Here is a 17395-nt window from a genome sequence, read left to right as displayed (position 1 = left end):
TTACAGAAAGATGCTGGATAACAAACCAGTGACTTGTAACTTCAGCTACTCTGAGGCATCTTTGATTTCTATTTAGGCCACAAAGTATTATTTATTAGTATTATTTATTTGATTTCTTACCTACCTGTCACCATAAGGTCCCAGGGCGCATTACAGCAGCTTAAAATACAATATTAAAATCAGTTTAAAACAAATCACAATCAAGAGAATAAGGTGGATCCCAAGAATATATATCACAAGTGTCAAAGGCCAGGCTAAAGAGATGTGTCTTCAGCATACAACAGAAACTACTAGCGCTATGCTCCATATTCGCCAAGTCCTGAGCTGAATTGGGCCTCTTTGCTGGCTTTGGGGCCTCAGCCAAGTCGGGTTCAGATAGCCTTGGATTGGTACCGGTCAGGTATGGTGGCCCAGAATGATCCAGGGCTATCAGGGAGTGGGGCATTGGGGTGAGTGACAACATTCAACACCAGGCACCGGTCTCTGGAGGGAGGAGTTGCCAGAGAGCCCTCAACTGATACCGACTTCTTATGTGACTCTTCAACAGTCCACTCCCTTCAAACCAGCAGGTGAGGCCCGTGTCGCGCAGGCCTAGCTTTGATTGTTATATGCTCAGGCTCTCGCAGGATTGCCTGAGATCACTAGCGGTCCTGCAAGAACAAGGGTGGGAGGTGGAATCTCCCTCCCATCATTCCAGGGACCATGTGCTGCCCACAAATGCACCCCACACCATGTGCAAAGCAGTTCTTGCGTGGTGCTGGTTCCACCCGCCTGCTTGGGGGATGGGAGAGAAGGAGACATAGCATCACCTTCTTCCCCCTCCCAACCATATTATTAATTCAAAAAGACCCCTTAGCTCCACCCATAACTTTGGGGACAGATCCAGGGTGGGGGTACCATCTTTGGGACATGGTGGATCAGGAGGGCTGTCCACAGCCCTAGGAACCCCATAATGGAGGCACACTTGTGGAGAGGGAAAACCGCAGCTTAGGGGCAGCCACAAAGAATGCCCTGACCTTAACACCTGAGAGGCAAGGAGGTCATCTTTCATATATTTGGGGCCTAAGTTGTTTAGTCACTTTAAACACTAACGTGAATAGTCTGGATTGTGTGAATTAATTAATTTTCAGGCAGGGTGAGGTGCTGATGGATGGACCATCCCATGTGGAGGCTGGGGGGGGGTTCTTTATGTATTATGTTTATATCCCACTTTCCTCCAATGTATTCGGATTAACATCTTTCTTTCTTTCCTTCTTTCTTATATTTCCTAATCACCCTTCATCAGGTTAGTACACAAAAATTTTAATAAAACTGCACATATCTTATACCATTTTATCCTCACAACAATCCTGTGAGGTATATTAGGCTGAGAATAGGGATGGGGGAATTCAATTCAGTTCCCATTTAAAGCTGAATCTTGCACTATCTGAAACAATATGAGAACTGAAACACAGCCATCCTTCGAAATTTGACTTATCCAAATTTTGCAGTGCAGGTCTCCAGCCCAAACTGTTTACAAAAATGCATGTATCAAGGAAAGTGTGCATAAAAATGAATATATTAGTGAAAATAATATACAAAAATGCATTCTATGTGGAGAATTTGTTTGCAAAAATGTGTACATTAGTCAAAACTGCATATAAAATGTGTTTAATAGGAGAAACTTTCACTAAAATGCAGGAGAATTTTTATGATTTAAAAAAAACCCCACAGATTTCTGCAGAAATGTTGAGAAACGAATTTCAGATTGGAAAAATAAGAAAGTGAGAGTACTGAAATTGACAGGTTTTTTCCATCCCTAGCTGATAGACAGCAATTGCCGAAAGCCACTTGCAGTGAAATCCGATATGCATCTGCTCAGAAGTAAGTCCTGTGGAGTCCAAAGGGACTTACTCCCAAGGAAGTCCATATAGAATTACAGCCTTAATATAATGTAAAGATGAGCAGGAATTTTGGATCTGGGTCTCTTCAGTCCATGTCCAGTATCCTGTCCACTACAGCAGTGGTTCCCAAAACATTTTTCCCACGGACCATTGAAAATTGGTGAGGGGCTTGGTGGACAACAATCTAGTCCTGTCCCTATAACAGACTTCAGTAGGAAAGTCGTTACTGATGGCAATTGGATGTCACGGAAGGCATACTTTGGAAAGACAGAAAAATGAACAGATAACATCATGGGCAGGCTGGCAGAAATATGCAGAAACCATTTTTTTAAATGGCCACTGGTCACACACACCCCCCTGCAGTATCTGTCTCATGAACCATGGGACTTATGCTCACAGAATTTTTGTGAACTTACAGGTTTCTGGATAAGGAAAAAGAAGGAGGAGGGCCAAAATATTTAGAAGACAATAACGGATTAGGGATGTGAACACCAAAATAAGGTTTGGGTCAGCACAAACTATATACCTATACTCCTATGCCAGGAGAGTATCCGCAGTAAGATGTCATGTAATTACATCTGGCGCACTGCTTCATTTGGGTGCATGACACTGTCCAACATGATGCCCACATGACAATAACAAAATGTAAAATACGTACATGAGAAAAGGGAACTGTGACTGTGGACCCCAAAATAAGCTTTGGGCCACCACAATTCATAGATTCACATTCAGGAGAGTGCCTCTATGAGGTGGCTGTGAATTGTATCTATCCCAACACTGTATTTGGATGCAAATCTCTGTAAAGCGCGTGAACTAGGATATGCCAATAAAAGCCCAAATATGCTTGTTGAAAGAGGAGGAGGAGAAACTTGGGAAACCCCATAACACACACAAACTTCCAACAATGTGTTTGTACATATTTTGGAAATGTCTGGTGTGGATCCATACAAGCCAACATCTTGCAAAGCACTGGGTCAGTCTATAGTATAGTATAGGATAGTCTAGTTTAAAATATAAAATTCAATACAGTATAAAATACTTCTCACAGGCCACTGTGAGAACAAGGTGTTGGACTAGATAGGCCATTGGCCTGACTCAGGAGGCTCTTCTTATGTTTTTTTTTTATTATTATTATATTATTATTATTATTATTATTATTATTACTACTACTACTAAATGTAAATGTATTGCCTTCAAGTCGATTCTGACTTATGGTGACCCTATGAATAAGGTTTTCATGAGACTGAGAGGCAGTGACTGGCCCAAGGTCACCCAGTGAGCTTCATGGCTATGTGGGGATTCGAACCCTGGTCTCCCAGGTCGTAGTCCAACACCTTAACCACTACACCACACTGGCTCTTATTTATGTATTAAATTTATATCCAGCCCTTCTTCCCAGAAGGAGCCCAGGGCAGCAAACAAAAATACTAAAAGCACTTTAAAACATCTCAAAAACAAAAGACATTTATTATTGTTGTTGTTGTTGAAACACCCAATATTGAAAACTTTATAGATGCAATTCATGAGACAGGTACTGTAGGTGAGTGGATGGATGGATGGTGTCATCTTTGCTCCATTGTGATCATAATCTGACAACAACAAAAGTCTGAAACTGCAAAAGCTGGATAAGACTGTCACAATGCCAACTTTTTTCACAGCACTCACCAAGAGCTGCCTCTTCCCATCATTTCACAATGTATCTTATAGAAGCCATTCAAAAGCTCAGTCCTACACTTACTCCTTTATTTTTTAAAAAGAGTTTTGCCTGGCGTGCTCATGTCTGCAACAAGGAGAGCATTTGGCATCAAGGGATTACAAGTGCAACAATTAAAGTAAAGCCTAAGAGCTGCCCCCTCCATTCCAGTTTCAGACTCCAAGCTCTTCCAACATATGAAACTATTTTATACTTAGGTGCCAATTTTTGCATAAGCCTTAAGCCTCACACAAGCAAACAAAGGCTAAAGGAAAATTTAGTTCCCCTCCTGCAACACCAAAGCAAACACAAACATGGGGGGGTGCAGAATGTATTGTACATCTGGCAAAAGGCCATTTGGGTACGGGGCCCTCCCTTTGCTTTTCTTATATGGTTTGCCTTCTGTTCTGTCAGAGAGTTAAAAGCTAAACTGGGAGAGGCACAATCCCTTTGGTCAACTCTCCTCCATACCTTCTCCTTTTCACGCTGTCCTGTTAGAAGTTTAACTCAAAGGTACTCTTTAATGTCTCAAAAGGAAAGCAAAGTGGCAAAATACTCTGGTTCTCAAGGATCCAGGATGACAAACAAAGTTTAGGAATTACTCCCCCCCCCCAGTAATTTGTCTCCTAAATCCAAGTCTGGTTTAGATCATCCACATCATTTTAAGAAACTGACTGGAATGAAAGGGTGGGATGCACTGAAAATGTTTCATAATAATGCATATTGGCATTTTTACTCTTTTCAGGAAATGTTTATAGCTTCTTAAGGCAGGAGAAGACACACATTCCCACAGTGAGTGGAAGCAACATCAGGAGTCCATTGTTTTCTAAGACATTGTTCTTGCTGTGGGGACCCACAGACATCCTTTTATTGTTCATTCATGATTATTTATGTTCTCGGTGCTATTGGGACGGTCACACACATCTGCTGCAGTGAAGCTCCTGCTTCCATTTACACCAGCAGCGAGCTGAAGATACCACTGGCGTACACCCCCAAAATAGGGCATTTCAAGGGCAGAGAGAAATGGAGCTCAGCAAGCCAAGGATTGAATCTAGATGGACCTTGAGCTGATCCATCTACAGGCACAACAGGGGCTTCTCTGCTGGATCAGGAACAGAAAAAATCTATTTTCTCCCCACTCCACTAGGGATGAGAGCCAGTGTGGTGTAGTGGTTAAGGTGTTGGACTACAACCTGGGAGACCAGGGTTCGAATCCCCACACAGCCATGAAGCTCACTGGGTGACTTTGGGCCAGTCACTGCCTCTCAGCCGCAGAGGAAGGCAATGGTAAACCACCTCTGAATCCCGCTTACCATGAAAACCCTATTCATAGGGTCACCATAAGTCGGGATCGACTTGAAGGCATTTCCATTTCCATTCCACTAGGGATGGTAGTGAAATTTGATTTAGTTTGCATTTAAAGCCAAATCTATCTATCCCACTGCTGTAGGAGCTCCACTGGTTGCTGATTTGCTACTGGGCCAGGTTCAAGGCTATTGTGTAAATCCACAAAGGCCAACAACAGCCTAGGCCCAAAGTACCTTAACAACTGCCTGAATCCTTGTGCTCTGCCTCAAACACTGAGGTCTTCTGACAGGGCACTTTGGCAGGCCTTTCCCAGGTGTTTAGTGTGGTAGGCCTTTCCTTGTGGAACTCTTTGCCAGAAGAACTCCTGCAGGAATCATCCCTGCTTAGTTTCAGACTTCTTTGAAAAACAGTATTTTTAACAGAACTGTATTCAGACAGGCCTCTGGAACCCGAGAACCTTTGCCAACCAGCTTTTACTAACGAGTTTGATGTTTTTATTGTTTCTACTGTAGTTAGGGTTGAGGGAGAAATTTTATTCAGTTCGAATCTATAAAATTCACACTTTCCACACCAATATGAGAATTGAAACACAGCCATCCTTCAAAATTCACACTTACCCAAATTCTGCAATGCAGTTCTCCAGGCAAAAAATGTTTACAAAAATGCATATACGGTATAGTGAGAAAGTATGCATAAAGATGAATGTATTCGTGAAAGTAACTTACAAAAATATGCATTACATCAGGAGAAATTCCTTGTAAAATATGTACATTAGTCAAACTGCATACAAAAATCTGTTTATTGGGATAAATTTACACTAAAATGCTGGAGATCTTTTTGTTTTTTTTAAAAAATCATAAATTGCTGCAGAAAAGAACTGAATTTAAGATTGGAAAAATGACAAACTGAGAAAACCAAAAGTGACAGATCCTTCCATACCTAACAGTAGTATTGTGGTGTTATGTTGCATACTACCTTGTGATATTTTATATGAAAGTGCAATCTACAAATATGTTAACAAATGTACTGTCCTTCCCCAATCAAGCCCTCTGACGACTGCACTACACTTTCTCTCAGTTTTTACCTTGATAAATAATGTGAAATCTGGTATATAAACACCCTGAATAAATGTACTGTATATAATATAATATAAAATATGTAGAAGACCCAACAGTGTCTTCTAAGGCTCTTCCACACATTCCTTCAATGTGAGCCCTTTCTATTCCAAGGGTTAAGGGGGGATTACTATTTTAGCATAACAATAGCCCTGCTATGCTAGTCCTTTCCATTTTTTCGAGTTTAGTAGCATTGACTCAAGGATCCCCCCACCCTCTGCCCACATACCTTTAGCATGCACTGTGAACAACTAGCATTGTTATCCAGAGCATTAATTGCCTACACCAGAGGTGGGGAACCTCCATAAGTTCAAATTTGCCTGCGAGGCCATTTTCCCTAAACCACACTCATATGTGACATCAGGAGAGGGGCAGGTAGAGACACAGCTGCAACTACACAGTCAGGAACCCAATGCACTCCCAGTTGTGCATTGACAAGGGACAGCAGCTCTTGACAGCTGATGGGCAGTCGAAGCCTGCTGGATTGGTGGTGCAAGATAATTCTCCACAGGGAACTTGCATGCACAGCTGAGGCTTGCCAAAAGCAGGCTTCAGTTCTACCACCCATCAAGGGCGGAAGAGTTAAAGCCCACTGGATCAGCTGCATAGGGCTTGCAAAGCACTTTGCACAGGGGTTCCCAAACCGCTGACCACAGGGCGGCAAAGGCCCTGGTGCCGCAATTTCCAAGCAACTGACAGCCAGCTGCCTATCAGGCACTTGGGAACCATGTGCAAGGGATTTTAATAGGTGACACGACAGCCCACCTGTTAATCACATGACATATTAATGACATCATATGACCAACAGGCGGGCTACCCCACTCAGATGTCAAAGCTGGCCTATGGGAGTGGAGCCAGATTAAGGATCTGGCCTGTGGAGCCAAAGAAAAGGTCCCTTACTCCTGGCCTAAACAGGACAACGTGTGGAAGGACACTATGCCCAACCCCTTTCTTGAAGCAGAACACCCTACAGCACCCAGAACAAATTATGTAAGCAGACAAGGCACGATGTGGACAATATATCTAGTATGGGGCAGAGAAGGTAAGTTTGGACCAGGCTGACAGAGAACAGGCAGACAGCACTGAATAGAATTCAGTGAAACAACCAACTTAGCTAAAGAGAAAGTGCTTTGCCCCATGAAGTGCCGGTGGCACCCCCTCTGGATGCCTTTTGCTGGCTGCTAGCAACATTTTTGTTCCAGCAGGGTTTTGCCTGCTAAGTATTATCTGTGAAGGTCAATTTTATCTGTCATCTCTGCCCATTGTTGCTTTTAAAATGTATTTTAATATCATGCATTTGATGAAGTTTTGTTACAGACAGACAGATAGACAGACAGATAGACGATAGACAGACAGACGGACGGACGGACAGATGGATGGATTTTAAATTGTTTCAAGATTCTGTGTGGTAGATGACTACCAGAACGGTGGGATAGAAATCTATAGATATAGTTAATAGTTAAAGGGACAAAGTAAGGCCCAGTTCAGGTTCGTGGGCACCATAAAGGAGTGTCAAACACACACACATAACCCCACCAAGCTGCTGACCTGCTTACCAGCAGCTTCTATTTGCCTTCTTTCACAGGACAGGTTGGGAGGTTGGAGGCAAAGGAAGGGGGAGCTCAATGGGCCTCAGATGAGTTTGCATTCCAAGGCAGGGCTGGGCTAGGCTGGGTTGAGGAACAATTCATGACAGCCCAGCCTGGCATCTAAATATAAAAGCCTCTACCAAAGGGAGATTCAAACACCCCTGTCATCCTGTTCCATTGGAGAATTAACTGCTCTGGCAAGCAGGAAGCTCTTTCCTGCAATGGGCTCGCTCACTGTGGAATAGGCTCTGGTAATTTATTTATGTCCCATAAGTGTTCCAAGGTTTGAACCCATCACACTCCCCAGTACATCATGAGGAGTGCAAGAAGGCCTGAGCACCTCTCCTCAACCCCCAATCTCTCAGCAGCGTGCACGCACACACCCCTACAGACACAAGGTTCTCATCCGCCACCTCCTTTCTTCTTACCCAAAACTTACCTGGTGAAAGAGATTTATCTATTTCCAATTCAGGCTAGTTTTGCACATGTTCATTCATAACTCTATTTCATCCTTGTTCAGCACCAAACTGCAATTAAAACACACACACACATACACATGAAATACACTCTTTTTTTTGGTATGCATTCTTTTTTTAAAAAAAATAAGTTTTAAATGCATTTTATTATAAAAAGAGCATTTTGTATGCATTTTGGCACGTTGTGAGGCAGGAACTCAAAATTCAAAGAAGTGTCAAGGATACTCTACATTTGAATCACGTACTCTCCTGGGAAATGTTAGTTCACTTTAAAATGTGTGCTAAACAAATTTCTCAAGCATCTCTCCCTGGTGGTAACAGCAACACAGGTCAAGCCTTGCAATGCGGCTTCTAGTATTTTTATGTTACTGCTGAAGAAGTTTCTTGAGGAACAGGTACTCTGGGAAATATAGTCCCAGGGCTCCTGACAACCCTAGTAAATACTCAGAAACCATGGGAACAACAATTCCCACAGTTCCAGGTACCCAAGATGCTGCTTTAACTGTGTTTGAAGACATTATGGAGCCCCCATCACCAGCCCTCCCCATCATCACTGATGCTGCTGAAAAGTAAGCGTGTGTGGAAAATGGAAGAGGGTGGCAACAATGGAAGAGAGCAGAGGTGACAAGGTGAGACTATTCTGAACTGACCATAACTTCAGAAGAGTGTAGAAACAATTTGTATTCCGAGCCCATGTTCCAACATTCAGAAGCATTACTCTGTAATACTCTGGTATACCCTGGTATAGCACAGTGGGGAGGAGAACCTGGCTGGGAGTCCAGAGTCTGTGAGTTCAAATCCCCGCTCATGTCTCCTGGGTGTCAAGGGCCAGCTAAAGATCACCCTACAGTGAGTGGCTCAGGGGTTACATGCCCTGCCACCTGTGCAGCCATGGGCAAGCTGTATAGTCCCAAGAAGCCCAGATGCCCCCCAGCTGGCAGTTGCGGACAAGGAAGGGACTAGCTTGTGCAGCTGTGGCAAGTTGAGCAGGTCCTAACCAGCTGGGGAGGACTAGCCTCAGAGGGAGGCAATGGTAAACCCCCTCTGAATACTCTTTACCATGAAAACCATATTCATAGGGTCGCCATAAGTTGGGATCGACTTGAAGGCAGTCCATTTCCATTTCCCTTAAAACAGGGATGTGGAACCTCAAGCTTCAGGGCCATGTGCAGCCTTCCAGGCTGTTCTGTCTAGTCCCTGGGACTCTCTCCAGGCCATACTCCCTTCCTGCCCCTAGACCACACCCCTTATTGGCTCTCCTTTGCACCCTCCCTGAGTGTCCTTAAATTCAGATAATGCCTCTGACTTGCCTCAATGAAGGATAGAGAGGGATGAGTGAGTGTGCGTAGAAACTAGACTACTGCACAGAGGTAAAATTAATATTCATCCCTCCCTCCACTTTTACCTCTGGCCCTGCCTTCTGCAGCCATGTGGCCCCAGGAGGATTTCCCAGAAGAGAATTTGGCCTTGGACTGAAAAGAGTTCCCCATTCCTGTCTTATAACCTGATTATATTCACACCTGAAGTCCCACTAAGTTCAAAGGAGCTTATTTTATTTTATTCGTTTATTGTATTTATATACCACCCCATAGCCCAAGCTCTCTGGGCGGTTTACAGTAACTAAAAACATTAAAAACAGATATACAAATTTAAAACACATCTTTTAAAAACAATTTAAAACACAATTAAATTTTTTTAAACAATTTAAAACGCATGCTAAAATACCTGGGAGAAGAGGAAAGTCTTGACCTGGTGCTGAAAAGATAATAGTGTTGGCACCAGGCACATCTCATCAGAAAGATCATTCCATAGTTTGGGGGCCACCACTGAAAAAGCCCTCTCCCTTGTTGCCAGACTCCCAGCTTCCCTCGAAGTAGGCACCCGGAGGCGGGCCTTGGATGCTGAGCGTAGTGTACGGGTGGGTTCATCGGGACAGGCGTTCCATCAAGTATTGTGGTCCCAAGCCATGTAAGGCTTTATAGGTTAAAACCAGCACCTTGAATCGAGCTCGGAAACATACAGGCAGCCAATGCAAGCGGGCCAGAATCGGTTTTATATGTTCGGACTGTCTGGTCCCTGTTACCAATCTGGCCGCTGCATTTTGCACAAGCTGCAGTTTCCGAACCATCTTCAAAGGCAGCCCGATGTAGAGTGCATTGCAGTACCAGAGCATGGACAACTGAAGCCAGGTTATCCCTGTCCAGATAGGGGCGCAGCTGGGCCACCAACCGAAGTTGGTAGAAGGCACTCCATGCCACCAAGGCTACCTGAGCCTCAAGTGACAGAGATGGTTCTAGGAGAAGCCCCAAGCTACAAACCTGCTCCTTCAGGGGGAGTGCAACCCCATCCCAAGTAAGCACACACACAAGACTGCAGCTTTAAGAACTGGATCCTGATTAAGGTTCCACTGAAATTAATGTGAAAAGTTCATCATGAAGTCCTTGGGACCTACGTGCAATTAACTTAGTCTGGATCCAGCCCTCAGTCTTTAACTAAAATCTGCCACCCTGTTGTTTGATTAAAGCCATTGCTTTATTGTCCTGTCCATAACAGAGAATGATTCTCCCTCTTCTTCTTTCAAAGACCTTATACAGCTAAGATACTTCTTTTGAGTCATCTCTAGTAGAGTTCGTACTACTGAAGTTATTTCAAATGAGGGAGAGGTTATAGAAGGAGTGAGGATTGCCAGCACTTTGAAGATTTCACAACAGAGGTAACATTTGCTACTAATTACGTCAATGGATCTCTAATAAGTCTGCTGCAAAGGCATCTAAACAACAGGAAAAAAACCACAATGAGAATACCGAAGTCAATCCAAGCAAAAATCTGTCCACCCTTCAGTGCAACATCAAAGTCTTATGACAAGTCACATATCAGTAGCTATCAGGGAAATCTTGGACTTCAGCAATAGGCAAATGTTCCCTGTGATACAATGAGTGGAGCACATTCAAGTAGATTAGAAACCACTGTAAGGGAGGAAGAGCGAGAAAGAGAGACACTTCCAAATAAAATAAATAAGACTACAGATTTTTCCAGACCAGAAGATCTGCTTCCCTCCATCCCACCTTGGTCTTTCTGAATTAACATCATTCTTCAGGTAAAATTCTTTCTGGTTTTTGCTGTTGCTTTCAATGCTGATTAGACTTCCTTATCCCTAGCACATCCATAAGGGCCAATTGATGCAGACCAAGTCTTAAGAAAGACAATTTACTGAAGCCAGTTGTGGCTAAAGCGAGGGACTTAGGCTGCATTTGTGGGAGACTTAAGAGGTGAGATTTACAGTTTAAGGTACTTGTGGTGAAAGCAAGGGACTTCTGCACATGCAACAGAAGAAAGTGGTATAATGGACTGTCCCACTTCGTATTTACATACTCTCACCCATTTACTTCCTTGTTTGTTTTTTTAAAGAAAACCTAATCCCTGCAAAGAAAGCTAGCACATAGGCACAGAGTTCTAGTCTAGTATTTCACCAGCTGTCTCTCTCTCTCTCTCCCTCCCTCACATACACATACCATTTGCAGTGGGTTTTTTAAGTAGGGAAACATTCTGATATGGTACAGTCCATTCTACCACTTCATCATTCCACAGTGTCCTTCTACTGCACAGGTCATCTCAGCCTTCCACCTGCAAGGCAAGGGTTGAAATCTCTGCTCAACCACAAAAGCTATTTGTGGCTACTACGCACAATGGCTATGTGTGGGCAGTATGCCTCTGAGTACCAGTTGCTGGGAATCACAGGTGGAGAGAGTGCTCTTGTGCTCGGGTCCTGCTTGCAGGCTTCCCATAGGCATTTGGCTGGCCACTGTGAGAACAGGATGCTGGACTAGATGGGCAATCGTTGCTACCACACAGCATTTTTATGAGAATAACATGGGAGAAAGAGAACCTTGCACACTGCTCTGTGCTCTTTGAAGGCAGGGCAAGATAAAAATGTACTAAATAAATAAAAGGAGGGACCATGTACACAGCCCTGAATTCCTCAGAGGAAGGACAGGATTTTTTAGAAAGAAAGAAAGAAAGAAAGAAAGAAAGAAAGAAAGAAAGAAAGAAAGAAAGAAAGAAAGAAAGAAAGAAAGAAAGAAAGAAAGGCATGTTTAAAAAATGAAGGTTGTCTCTTAGTACTAACTTTGGCTTTGGAAATTTGAGAACAGAGCACATATCTTAGAAAATTATTTGCGGGGTTCCATTTATCTCTGAGTGACTTCTGGAAGTGGTACATGGCCATGTTATTTCGGTTATATTTTGTCATCCTGGGCAGGCTTTTATGAGGGATGGGTTTTCATATTTGTAAAGGTGCTATGCTTTTAACACATTACTGGAGTTGAATCCTGGAACTGAATAGATGCCCAGATACTTCCAGTGGTGGTATCAAGGCAGTGTAACATCATATCATAGCAAATGCAATAGCCTAGCACAGCCCGCCCTAGCCTGGTGCACTCCAGCTGTTTTGAACTACAACTCCTATCAGCCCAGCCAGCACCATCCAAAAGAGGCCACTGGGTTGGGGAAGGCTAGCCTAGAGTGTCATTTCCTTTATCCCATAATGTGTGCTGGTAAAAGGGGAAAATGGGAAGAAGGCTCCAGGGAATGGTTGGAGCCCTTCCTTATGCCAAAAATAATTTCATGAAATGTCACAAGATCTAGGGCATAAGTGCTTGCTGGATCAGACCAACAGCCCATCTAGTCCAGCATCCTATTCTCACAGTGGCCAACCAGATGCCTTTGGGAAGCCCAGTGGCGTCACTAGGGTTGGTGTCACCCGATGCGGCCCTCAGCGCCTTGTCTCCCAAGAGTGTGAGTGATCACACGCGCGGCCAAACAACAGGGCCCGGGAGCGCGGTGCCACCGCTGCCACCGCCGCCGCTGCCACCTTCTAACAGCCAAGGAAGGCAGCCGGCGCGGCACATGAAGGCTCTCGTTGGAGCCTAGGCGGTGCGGGGGCAGACAGCTCTGGGTGTCACCCCCGTCTGGCGGTGTCACGCGGTGCGGCCCGCACCTGCCGCACCGCCCCAGTGACGCCCCTGGGGAAGCCCAAAAGCAGGACTTGAGTGAAACAGTACTTGCCTCACTTGTGATTCCCAGCAACTGGTATTCAGAAGCATACTGCTTCCAACTGTGGAAGTAGAACATAGGTATTGTGGCTAGTAGCCATGGATATCCTTATCCTTCATTAATTTGTCTAATCCTCTTTTATAGGTAGGCAAGTTGATAGCTGTCACTGCCTCCATAGCTTAACTACGCGCTGCATGAAGAAGTACTTTCTTTGTCTGTTCTGAATCTTCCAACATTCAGCTTCATTGGATGTCGACAAGTTCTCATGTTATGAAAGAGGGAGAAAAACTACCCACCTTCTCCCCACCATGCATTAATTTATACAGCTCTACCATGTCTCCACCTACTCGCTTTTTCTCTAGACTAAAACCCCAAATGTTAACCTTTCCTCATAGGAATGTTGCTCCATCCCCTTTATCATTTTGGTTGCCCTTTTCCTGAACCATTTCTAATTGTAAAATATCCTTTTTGAAGTGAGGTGATCAGAATTCTACCTAGTATTCCAAGTCCACTTGCACCATAGATTTGTATAATGACATCATGATACTGACAATTTTATTTTCAATTCCTTTCCTAATGATCCCTAGCATGGAATTCTTAGCATCTTCATTGAGCTGTCCACTACGATGCCAAGGTCTCATTCCCGCTCAGTCACCGCCAGTTCAGACTCCATGAGTGTACATGTGAAATTTAGATATATGTATATATATATTTGCCCCAGTGTGCTTTTTTATACTGAGTTGCATTTGCCATTTTACTGCCCATTTACTCAGTGTGAAGATATCCTTCTAGAGGTCTTTGCAATTACTTTTTGTTTAATCATCAGCAAACATGGCTTCCTCACTGCTCAACCCTAACTCTAGATCATTTATGAACAAATTAAAAAGCAGAGATCCCAGGGAGATCTGGGATCTTGGGAGGACTCCAATTTCTACATCTCTCCATTGGGAGAACTGTCCCTTTATTCCTTCTCTCTCCTCCCTGTTTCTTTACCTGGTATCAATCCACAATAGGACTTTTTCTCTTATTCCATGATTGCTAGCCTTACTCAGAAGCCTTTGCGGAGTTCTGCTTCAGTAAGGCAATGTCTGCAACAGACATTAAACTAACAAGCCTGTTTCCAGGATCTCACCCAGACCCCTTTTTTAAAAATGGTGTTACATTGGGCACTTTCCAATCCTCAGGTACCAAGGCAAGCCTGACCTTAGGAACAAGTTACATATTTTTTGTTAGAAGATCAGCAAATTCACATTTGACTTCTTTAAGAAATCTTGGGTGGATGCCATCCAAACCTGGCAATTTGTCAGTTTTATTTTGTCATTAGGGTCTAGAACTTTGACTCTTGTCACCACTATTTGCCTGGGTTTAACTAGTAGCTATCATTACAATGATGTGCTGATAATCTAGGATGCTGAATGTAGCTTTTGTTTAATCTCAAGACTCCATGTGAGGGTTCAGATAAAACAAATACTCTGTTGATCAGTATCCTATATGCAAGTTGATCACTTTTTCTCTCCCTCCAGAAGAACACTTAGAATGTTTCTCTTACAGCTATCAAAATTTTACTTAAAGCCACTTCTCATTGCCAAAAAAAAGGGAAACAAAAGATGGTACAAAGTTACATAAGCTAATTACTATGCATAGATGCAAATTTTGAAACAAGTACTATAATTTAAATAGGCATGCAATGACCAGGAGATGTCTCCCTGCTGAGTCTATCGCTGAAGTGATAATGGCTGATGGGCAACTTTAAGGCTCCTGATTTCCCTTCTTATGCTTCTTTTTCTTCAAACTGAACTTGGATCAGTGTCTCAGAAAATGGACATCTTCAAATAGAGAACTCTCCTCTATAAAACAGGACATATGGCCATGCTAACTAGGCAGCTGAAAGGGTGATGTCTCCTACAGTTTCTGATGGACCTTCTAGCAACCTTTACAGCGGGAGATACTTCACTTTTTTTAAAAAATGTTTTTAATGCTGTTTTGTTTTAATGTATTTTAAGATCTGTTTTTATGATGTTTTAAAGTGTTTTGGTGCTTTGTTTGCCGCCCTGGGCTCCTGCTGAAGGGCGGGATAATAGATAGATAGATAGATAGATAGATAGATAGATAGATAGATAGATAGATAGATAGATAGATAGATAGATAGATAGATAGATAGATAGATAGATAGATAGATAGATAGATAGATAGATAGATAGATAGATAGATAGATAGATAGATAGATAGACATATTGCATTTTAGTTGGAGCAGTCAACAGGGCCAAACTGGAATTGTTGGAATTGCTTTTAAGATGTTTTTAAAGCTTTTTTAAAAAAGATGTTTTTAAAGATGTTTTGTTGTAATATATTTTAAAGTCTGTTTTTATGATGTTTTGGTGTGTTTTTAGTGCTTTTGTTTGCTGAACTGGGCTCCTACGGGGAGGAAGGGAGGGATACGACATGTGAGAAGGATCTTGGAATTGTCGTTGATCACAAGCTGAATATAAGCCAACAGTGTGATGTGGCTGCAAAAAAGGCAAATGCATTAACAGAAGTATAGTTTCCAAATCATGAAGTACTAGTTCCCCTCTATTCAGCACTGGTTAGGCCTCATCTTGAATACTGCGTCCAGTTCTGGTCTCCACACTTCAAGAAGGATGCAGACAAACTGGAACAGGTTCAGAGAAGGGCAACAAGGATGATCAGGGGACTGGAAACCAAGCCCTATGTGGAGAGACTGAAAGAACTGGGGATGTTTAGCCTGGAGAAGAGAAGACTGAGGGGAGATATGATAGCACTCTTCAAGTACATGAAAGGTTGTCACATAGAGGAGGGCCGGGATCTCTTCTCAATCGTCCCAGAGTGCAGGACACAGAATAATGGGCTCAAGTTGCAGGAAGCCAGATTTCGACTGGACATCAGGAAAACCTCCTAACTGTTAGAGCCATACAACAATGGAACCAATTACCTAGAGAGGTAGTGGGCTGTCCAACACTGGAAGCATTCAAGAGGCAGCTGGACAGCCACCTGTTGGGAATGCTTTGATTTGGATTCCTGCAATGAGCAGGGGGTTGGACTCGATGGCCTTATAGGCCCCTTCCAACTCTACTATTCTATGATGCTATGATATAAATCAAATGAATAAATAAATAAATAAATAAAATTTATATATATCATGGGAAAATGCCCTAAAAATAATATAACTCATATCGGAAATGAATGGGGAACCAACTAAGTGAATCCAGGCTTCTTTGCTATCAAAAAGTATGATGGGAAGGGTCGTGGCCCAGTAGTAGAGCATCTGCTTTGCATGCAGAAGTTACCAGGTTCAATCCCCAGCAGCTCCAAGTAGGCCTAGGAGAGATCCTGTCTTCAACACTAGAGACCTGCTGCCAGTCAACGTAGACAATACTGAGCTAGATGGACCAAAGGTCTAAGGCAACTTCCTATGAAATTGGGGAAGGGTCATAGCTCAGTGGTAGAGCATCTGCAAGCTTTGCCTGCAGAAGGTCCTAGGTTCTATCCCCAGCATCTCAGGTAGGACTGGGAGAGGCCATCGTCAGTGCAGACCACTGTTCTTCAACCCTGGATCCCCAGATGTTGTTGGACTACAACTCCCATCATCCCCAGACAGCATGGTAAAGGTCAGGCATGATGGGAGTTGTGGCCCATCAAAATCAGGGGACCTGAAGTTGAAGAACAGTGGTGTAGGCAATACTGAGCTAGATAGACCGACAGTCTCATCAGGGTAAGGCAGCTTCCTGTGATCCTAAGAAGCGGAATGCTTGATCTGAGTTAGAGTAGTAATGTTATTTTTTGTGTGTTTTACATATGGCTATAGTGAGGGTTTTTTTCCTAATGGGTATTTTTTTTCAATAAGTAGTTAAAAGTGAGTGTGCCTGCATAGAACAAGGTAAGTAATTAAAATTATTAACTGTAGTCAAACCCACAGAGCTGTACATTGCCAACTGCAAACAAAAGTAAGACTGAGCAAGTCTGAACTTGCCACTTTTTATTAAATCTTATTTAAAGTACTGAAATAAGTGAAGTGTCTGATGAAATATGCAGGGGGTTTAAATGTGCCACAGCTGACAGAAAACGCTCTCTCTGTGTGCGTGTGTGTGTGTGTGTTTACTGGTCAAAGATTCCTTGCCTGGATTTTTATGCATTGTTCTAAAAAGGCAGAAGCAACAGGCTGCAATTCCAATCCCACTTACCTGTGAGTAAGGCTCATGAATTCAAGAGGAGTTACTTCTGAGTAGACATGGTTAGGATCACACTATAAAAGAGCATCTGC

General features: G+C 43.2%; 1 long non-coding RNA gene across 2 annotated transcripts in view; it reads right to left on the bottom strand.

Annotated features, from left to right (window-relative positions):
* LOC133365480 (uncharacterized) overlaps nucleotides 1-17395 on the bottom strand; it is a 46492-nt gene that overhangs the window by 21060 nt on the left and 8037 nt on the right. For both annotated transcript variants that reach the window (XR_009758225.1, XR_009758226.1), the window contains exon 3: nucleotides 8028-8115. This is a non-coding gene — a long non-coding RNA (uncharacterized LOC133365480). The remainder of the gene's footprint in view (nucleotides 1-8027; nucleotides 8116-17395) is intronic.

Source organism: Rhineura floridana, chromosome 10 (genome assembly GCF_030035675.1).
Source record: "Rhineura floridana isolate rRhiFlo1 chromosome 10, rRhiFlo1.hap2, whole genome shotgun sequence".
NCBI lineage: Eukaryota > Metazoa > Chordata > Lepidosauria > Squamata > Rhineuridae > Rhineura > Rhineura floridana.
Note: the sequence above shows the minus strand (reverse complement) of the source record. Positions and strands in the feature narration are given on the sequence as shown.